Source organism: Microcebus murinus, chromosome X (genome assembly GCF_040939455.1).
Source record: "Microcebus murinus isolate Inina chromosome X, M.murinus_Inina_mat1.0, whole genome shotgun sequence".
In the NCBI taxonomy this organism is placed as follows: Eukaryota; Metazoa; Chordata; class Mammalia; order Primates; family Cheirogaleidae; genus Microcebus; species Microcebus murinus.
In genome coordinates this window covers 62,413,531-62,422,830 of record NC_134136.1, presented here as the reverse complement: position 1 = coordinate 62,422,830, position 9,300 = coordinate 62,413,531, and the positions used below count along the sequence as shown (strand labels likewise).

At 39.3% G+C, this 9,300-nt stretch overlaps 1 pseudogene; it reads left to right on the top strand.

The window, feature by feature from the left end:
- Positions 1-8,502: 8,502 nt before the first annotated feature.
- Positions 8,503-9,300, top strand: LOC142865803 (zinc finger protein 449-like; annotated as a pseudogene).

Below are 9,300 nucleotides of genomic sequence, written 5' to 3'. Positions count from 1 at the left end.
CCAGGCCTGCTGCAGACTGCGGGTCTCAGACAGCCCCACCCCCACACACAGACTTTCTGGCTGAGCAGGACCATTCCAGCCCCGCCCTGACAGCTTTCCCTGGAAGCAGAAAACAGAACTTTGACCCCTGCTAAAGGCCTGAGGGCAGGCTTACCCAACCCAGCTCCACCCAGAACGAGAGCTGATAACAGGACTCAAAATCAACACCATAGCCTGTTCCACCAAGCAAACGCCACCTACTGACAGGGACGGCATCTTGCACAGCCTTTCCACGGCACCCACTGACACAATATACAGGGAGTGGTCCAATTTCACCCACAGGCACCACCTAACGCCTCAGAAACTAAACAAGGTGTGTGAATACCCAAACAATAACCTAAGGAAAGAAACAACAACTGATCGACATGGGAAGAAATCAGCGAAAGAACTCAGGAAATATGAAGAACCAAACGGAAAACACACCCTCAAAGAGGAGCACCAGCCCCCTAGAAACGGACACCGACCAAAATTAGGCAACCAATATGACAGAAGAGGAATTTCGTATGTGGAACATAAGAACACTCACCCAGCTGCAACAACAACTCAATAACCAACACCAAGAAACCACAAAAAGTCTCCAGGATATGAGAAAAGAAATAGACACATTGAAGAAAAGTGTAACCGAACTCCTGGAAATGAAGAATCAATTCAAGGAACTACAAAATACAGTGGAAAGTCTCAAGAACAGGGTAGATGAAACAGAAGAAAGAATCTCAGAGCTTGAAGATAACACCCTCCAATTAAATAAATCAGTCACAGAAATAGAGCAGAAAACATGAGAAAAGAGCAAAGCCTACAAGAGCTGTGGGATTATGTGAAGAAACCTAATGTGAGGGTCATAGGGTTACCAGAAGGTGAAGAGGACAACAACCAAGGGTTGGACAAGCTATTTGAAGATATAATAGAGGAAAATTTCCCAGGCCTTGCTCAAAATCTCGATATACAAATTCAAGAAGCTCAGAGGACCCCTGAGAGATTCAATGCAAACGGGAAGATGTCACGACATGAAGTCATCAGACTGACCAAAATATCAACTAAAGAGGCCCTTCTAAGAGCTGTAAGACGAAGAAGCAAGTGACATACAAGGGAAAGCCAATTCGAATGACACCAGACTTCTCTAATGAAACTTTACAAGCAAGGAGAGACTAGGACCCCATTCTCACTCTTCTGAAACAAAACAATGCCCAGCCTAGAATCTTATTCCCTGCAAAACTAAGCTTCATGTATGAAGGAGAAATTAAGACATTCTCAGACAAGCAAAGTCTCAGAGAATTCACCAAGACAAGACCAGCCCTACAAGAAGTACTCAAAACAGTGTTACGCACGGAACACCATAATAAAAACTCACAAATATAAAAACAACCAAAACCAAAAGATTAAAGGCCAGATAATAATGGCTCAAGAGAGAAATCAAAGCAACAACATCCAACCCAACAGAATGAATAGTAATCTACCTTACCTATCAGTTTTCTCAATAAATGTGAATAGCTTAAAGTCTCCACTCAAGAGACATAGGCTGGCTGAATGGATAAGAAAATACAGGCCAAGTATATGCTGTCTTCAATAAACACATCTAACCTGCAAGGATGCATATAGACTAAAAGTAAAAGGGTGGAGATCAGTATTCGAAGCAAGTGGAAGCCAAAAGAAGGCTGGTGTGGCAGTTCTAATTTTAGACGATTTAGTTTTTAAACCAACAAAAGTAGTGAAAGACAGAGGGTCATTATATAATGGTGAAGGGCACAGTTCAACAAGAAGAGATAACAATTTTAAATATATATGCACCCAACTTAGGTGCACCCAGTTTCATAAAGCAAACCTTACTGGATCTAAGCAAATGGATTAATAGCAACTCCATAATCACCGGAGATTTCAACACCCCACTGATGGCACAACACAGATCCTCCAAACAGAAAATTAATAAAGAAATAATGGACTTAAACAAAACCTTGGAACAACTGGGTCTGACTGACATCTACAGGACATTCTACCCCAAATCCACTGAATATACGTTCTTCTCATCAGCTCACGGGACATTCTCTAAGATTCACCATATCCTAGGACACAATGTAAATCTCAAGAAATTTAAAAAAATAGAAATCATACCATGTACCTTCTCAGGTCACAGTGGAATAAAAGTAGAAATCAACCCTAACAGAAACTCACATTTCTACACAAAAACGTGGAAGTCAAACAACCTCCTACTAAATGATTACTTCATAAATGCAGAAATCAAGATGGAAATAAAAAAATTCTATACTCCTACACTGCTGGTGGGACTGCAAATTAGTTCAAACTCTGTGGAAAGCAATATGGAGATACCTTAAAGCGATACAAGTGGATCTACCATTTGATCCAGCAATCCCATTGCTGGGCATCTACCCAAAAGTTCCAATGACACTCTACAAAAAGGACACCTGCACTCGAATGTTTCTAGCAGCACAATTCATAATTGCAAGGCTGTGGAAACAGCCCAAGTGCCCATCAATCCAAGAATGAATTAATAAAATGTGGTATATGTATACCATGGAGTACTATTCAGCTCTAAGAAACAATGGTGATATAGCACATCTTATATTTTCATGGTTAGAGCTAGAACTCATACTATTAAGTGAAGTTTCCCAAGAATGGAAAAACAAGCACCACATATACTCACCAGCAAATTGGTATTAACTGAACAGAACCTAAGTGGTCACATAGGTACTGCAGTAATAGGGTATTGGGCAGGGGGAGGGGGGCGGGTATATACATATATAATGAGTGAGATGTGCACCATCTGGGAGATGGTCATGCTGGAGATTCAGACTTGTGGGGGGAGGGGGGGAAATGGGCATTTATTGAAACCTTAAAATCTGTACCCCCATAATATGCCAAAATAAAAAAAAATAAAAATAAATAAAAATAATAAAAATAAAATTAAATAACACTCATTAAATGTCTGCGTGATTTCCTATTAACAAAAAATTAGGTTATAAAGAAATGTTTTTGAAAAATTATAGAAATTATTCTTGTCTATAAAATACTAATATGTGACATACAATTAAAGAGTCCCTGCTTCGTAGGTTTTCACTCAAATTTGGGCTATAAGGAATAAGAATTCTGGTCAATAGATGTCATTCTATATATAAAATGCATCAAAGAATGTGTTTTTAATCGAACAAATTATAAGAGACACATAAAATGGGTTCTTATTGAGAAACAGGATAATTTTGTCTAATTGAAAGGTTATTTATATGTTACTCATAAAAAAGATAAAAAGTAACTATATTTTTCCTGGATTTTTTTTATTTTAGCGAATTATGGGGGTACAACTGTTAAGGTTATGTATAGTGCCCATGCCCCTCCTCCCTCCTCGAATACCCATCCCCTCCTCCCCCCTCCCACCTGCCCAACAGCCAATAAATGTTATTCCTATATATCCACTTAGGTGTTGATCTGTTAATACCAATTTGCTGGTGAGTGCATGTGGTGCTCGTTTTTCCATTCTTGAGATGCTTCACTTAGTAGAATCCGTTCCAGCTCTATCCAGGAATGTGCTATATCACCATTGTTTCCTAAAGCTGAGTAGTACTCCATGGTATACATATACCACATTTTATTAATCCACTCATGAATTGATGGGCACAGTAACTATTAATACTAAACAGGAGAAAGATGTAAAGAAAGTTATAAATATGAAGATGTATTTTTAATAAGGACGGTTAGAAAGAAAAGAGAATAATTTTGTATGAAAAGGAATCTTGTACAGCACAGTTTTGTCCTAAAATAAAATGACTGATTATTTAGGAAAGGGAAAATTTAAGACAAAGCAGAAACTCCAAATTTTTTACATAGATGATTTCAATAAGTTGTGATCAGGTTTGTGAAAAGAAATTTATGAAGGAATTTTGTATGTGATAAAGTTGGCTACAATGAAAACACTTTTTGCTTAAAACAACAAAATGTTCTTAAAGTATTGATTTGCTCTTAATCAAATTGCAAACATTTTCATTGTAACTCTATAATCTGCTTCTTTGAAACTTCCTGGTTTTATATCGTAGATGTTCAACTTTTGCTGTGTCTTGTTGCTTTCAGCTTTTTCTCCCGTTGAGAAGGCCTGAGATAATAACTCTATCATTCAACCTTTTTCATTAGCTCCTGTAACATTTTCCTCTCTGGTTCTAAGTCTGTTGTTATGGCCTGACACTAAAATGTTTTATCTTAAAGGCTTAGAAAAGCAATGTTTTCCTCCAGTATATCTTACTTCTATACTTGACTTTTCTTGGTATGTCTGAATGGTTCAACATGGTCAGAACACTTTTCATGCTGATACTAAGAGTCATTGGCTCCTCTACTTACTAATTTTTCATATTCACATCCCTCTTTAACATAGTGTATACTCACAGTCCTGAACACTCTTTCTGTGTCTCATTAAGTCAAGAGCCCTTTTTGTCAAGTTTGATTTCCAAGATGTCATCTAAATGGGTTTCCCATAAGAAAAAAAATCAATCACAGCACAGAAGATTTTTCTTTACCTTTTGGTAACTGGCCTAAGAAACAAAGATTTTATGTTTTATCAAGATAATTCCTCTGTTGTCCTTATCAGGTTTTTGATTACTGTGTAAAAATCTCTGAGAGTTAAAAATTTAAGGCTTTTGCATCTGTGTAACTTTCTGTATTGCCTTTCAAGTCTTCTGATTATCACACTTGGCTAAGTGAATCACTATTATCTTACAATGCCCTGTAATTCTGTTTGATCAGGTGTTTTGAGCCTTTTGAGATTTTTGACAGATATCCTCAACATGAAATCAAAGCGATATCAAATATTATTAACTAAACCCAGGGCTTTTAACTTACAGGGCCTTGACTCCTAGGAGTCTACCACCAAACTCAAGGGAACCAAAACTTTGTTTTCACACTCAGGAAGAGACAACAATCAAAATAAAGTGCTTTTGTGGGGCAAGGGACAGAGACATTGAGACTCACTGAATAATTTCTCTTTTATTTAAATAAATAAAAGCTTGTTACAGATAATTTGAACGTTTAGCTACCTGTAAGCGTCCTTTTCCTGTCATTATCAAAAGTAGGCATGATTTATCTCTAAATGCTTAGACTCAAAAAGTTTTATCAAAACGCTTATGATTTGTATAATAACATTGCTATAAGTCTGCAACCAAAACTAAAATTTGTCTAGGCTTATAGCTAAGTTAATTTTGTAACCTTGCCTTTGACATTTTGGTTTTGCTCTTCTGTTGTCTAAAATATGTTAAAGAGTTGATGAATATCTATTCACCTCCATTCCCATCTGGCCTAGAATGTTAAATTGGCCATAAGCTTTTTGGCTCTAAGGCTCTTGGCCACAGGAGTCCCACTGAGCGCCTGGGTGGATCCAGGGCAGGTCGCTACTTCACTCCAGCAATGATGGGACAAAATAAATGTTTGGCCATCAGTGCTAGCTCTGGCAAATCTTGGTGAAAACGGTGGAATTGTGAACTAAAATAAAATCCTAAGGTTTACACATCTACCCACTGATGACTGAAGAGACCTCATCTTGACCAAGGAATCCCCAGAAAACTTAAAACAGAGTCCGTAGCCCATAAAGAGAAGAGAGGTCAGACATGCCTCATTATAACCCCCTTGCTTTTGGAGTTTAACATTAATGTTACAGAGATCATAAGACTGATAGAACAGACTCTTTGTGATAATAAGATACCAAATTATAAACAGAATCTAAGGCCATGCCAAGCAAAGATTAAGGTGCAACTCTAAAACTACAGATAATGGTATTACACCACTCAGGATGCAGCCCCAGTACCCGATTCAGGTTTCCCCCCAAAAGCCCTGGCTAATATAAGACATAGGAGGGAAGCCTGTTAACTGTTTTGTCCACACAGGGGCCACTTACTCTAATCCCTAACCTGATGATAGACTAAGTTGCTTACCCCTCAAAATGATGGTTCCCAGAAACCTTCAAACAAACAAACAAAAAAGGATCGGACAGACTTACAATGTCTTGACTGTACCAAAGTTAAGGGGGTCTGGACACTAAGATATGTAAAACCTGAAAAGAACACTGTTCAAGTCTTTTTGAATGAAATCCAGCCTTTAAGCCATCACCATACAAAAAGAGGAATGGGATTAATAGTAGCAGGGGTGGTTGCTCTCCTTGGCTTGCTCCTCAGGCTGGCAGGGGAATTATCTATAATACCACAACTGTCCACAACCTTACTGCTTCCTTACAATACTAGCCAGGTGAACTGGACATGATTTCCAACTTCTCCAAAAATCCTTAGATTCCTTAGCCAAATTTACACGAAATAACCAAATAGCCTAGATAATTTATTGACCAAACGGGAGGGTTTGTGCTGTGAAAAATGCTTTCTGCTACATATATGTAAACATCAATGGACAGATTTTTTAAAAGTTACCTGCCTTCGAATCAAAGCAGCAACAAAAATAAATAAATGGGACATGATGAAACTACAAAGCTTCTGCACAGCCAAAGAAACAGTCATGAAAGTAAACAGACAACCTACAGAATGGGAGAAAATTTTTGCATCCTATGTATCCGATAAAGGGCTGATAACTAGAATATACTTAGAACTCACGAAAATCAGCAAGAAAAAAACAAATAACCCTATTAAAAAGTGGGCAAAGGACTTGAACAGAAACTTTTCTAAAGAACACAGAAGAATGGCCAACAAACATATGAAAAAATGCTCAACATCTCTAATCATCGGGGAAATGCAAATCAAAACTACAATGGGATATCACTTAACTCCAGTGAGAATGGCCTTTATCAAAAAGTCTCCAAATAACAAATGCTGGCGTGGATGTGGAGAGAGAGGAACACTCCTACACTGCTGGTGGGACTGCAAACTAGTTCAACCTCTGTGGAAAGCAATATGGAGATACCTTAAAGCGATACAAGTGGATCTACCATTTGATCCAGCAATCCCATTGCTGGGCATCTACCCAAATGATCCAATGACACTCTACAAAAGAGACACCTGCACTCGAATGTTTCTAGCAGCACAATTCATAATCGCAAGGCTGTGGAAACAGCCCAAGTGCCCATCAATCCCAGAATGGATTAATAAAATGTGGTATATGTATACCATGGAGTACTATTCAGCTCTAAGAAACAATGGTGATATAGCACATCTTATATTTTCCTGGTTAGAGCTGGAACCCATACTCCTAAGTGAAGTATCCCAAGAATGGAAAAACAAGCACCAGATATATTCTCCAGCAAACTGGTATTAACTGAGTAGCACCTAAGTGGACACATAGGTACTACAGTAATAGGGTATTGGGGAGGGGGGGCGGGTATATACATATATAACGAGTGATATGCTCACCATCTGAGGGATGGTCATGCTGGAGACTCAGACTTGTGGGGGGAGGGGGGGAGGGGCATTTATTGAAACCTTAAAATCTGTACCCCCTTAATATGCCGAAAAAAAAAAAAGTTACCTGCCTTCGGTTACTTACTTCGTACCATTACTGAGGGCAGTGGTAGTCATCCTATTATTATTAGTTTTTGATCCCTGATTTTTAATCTCTTACTATAGTTTGTGACTTTCAGGCTCCAACAGTTCTATGTCAAACTGATGGTGACACAGGGAATCCAACCTATACCATGTGTTAAAAACCTGAGTCCCTATAAATCATTAGCTCAATCAGAGAGAGATTTTTTCCACCTCCCAGAGGATACGGATGACAAGCCTATTCAGTAGGAAGCATCTCTGGAAGATGAGACCTTTGGCCCTTCTCCTTAAGAATAAGGAGCCTAAAATCTCTCAGGGGGGAATGAGACAGCACAGGGACAGGACTCGGACCCCTCTTCCCTCAACATGGAAGTCAACATAACACTGCCTGATTAACTGCAAAAGAGCTAAAACAAATATTTTCCTAACTTCTGGAATTCAGCCCATACCTATGTAAGGAAGGGCCAAATAAACTATCTGTGAGTAATGCTTTTCAAGACCACTAAAACAAGAAACCCACAGAAGCTGGTGAGGCACCAGGTTTCAAAGAAACCAGACCTATCCAGATCTAACTGCCTCAAGCCAGAATAGATCCCCATGTGGACATTACCTTGACTTTTTCCTGATTGTAATCTCATTTTTAATGCTAAAAATCATGCTCAGTGGTAGAGATTCAACTTGCTAATGAGGCATAGGCATGAAAAAGCATGCAGCAGAACTACATAGAGCAAGAAAATCTCCACCTCTACACACATACACATCACCATTTTGCCACCCGAGCCTATTTAAAACTCTCCCTTGACTCCCCTCATGGAACCAGGCAGGAATTTTTTCCCCTATGCTGACTGCCTTGTGCTCCAGCATAAGCCCCAATAAAGCCTTGTCTGGGAAAACTTGCTTGTCCTCTTGTCAATTTCCATTGCATCCAGAGGCTAAGAACTCATGGTAGGTAACAACATACCTTTCGTTATATTCTCTAACAGTAAAACAGATTATGAACTGCTTCTTCGAGACTTTGGTAAAAGTAAGTCAGTTAAGGGTGGTAAGCATTTACTCTTGCCACCACTGATGATCTCCTTTCTCATGTTTTCCTGTCCTCGGTTATAGGTGACTCCCTCTTGCCCGATGATTACAGTGAAACAAATTAGAACCTGAGACTTCAGGCCCCAGATAAACTATAAACTGCTAGAAGGGGTTGATCACTGAGGATCTAGTTTGTGCAATCCAGGACTCCCTGAATAAATCAGTGCTCCGTGTTTCAAGAGTATGATACTGGTTGTGAAGTCTTCCATCAGCGCCTTAGGCAGTTCGAGTACAGAGAAGCACCCAACCACGTGAGATTTTCAACAAACTCTGGGAGCTTTACTGTCAATGGCTGAAGCCAAAGGTGCGCTTTAGGGAACAAATCCCGGAGCTGCTGGTATTGGAGCCATTCCTAACCATCCTGCCCATGGAGATAGAGACCTGGGTGAGGGAACATTGACAGACAATAAAGTAGGACTTGTGTCAGCAATAGAAGACAAACAAAGAAAACTTGAGATACCAGAGCAACAGCTGAGAAAAGAGTTCGGGATCTTTGTAACTGACCCAAAGGAAGTATCCAAGGAAGCTAGGGCTAGACTAGAGATTTTGTTGCTGTGTGGTTCCCCAGCCCTAGGATTTCCTTACAGTCCCTTTCATTTTTCTACTCTGCTGGAAACAGTGCATGGGCCAGTTGCCTCTACCCCTATCAGATGCAATAGACCTTCTACAACAAATAGTGTATAATGTCCCTAGTACCATTCTTAAATGA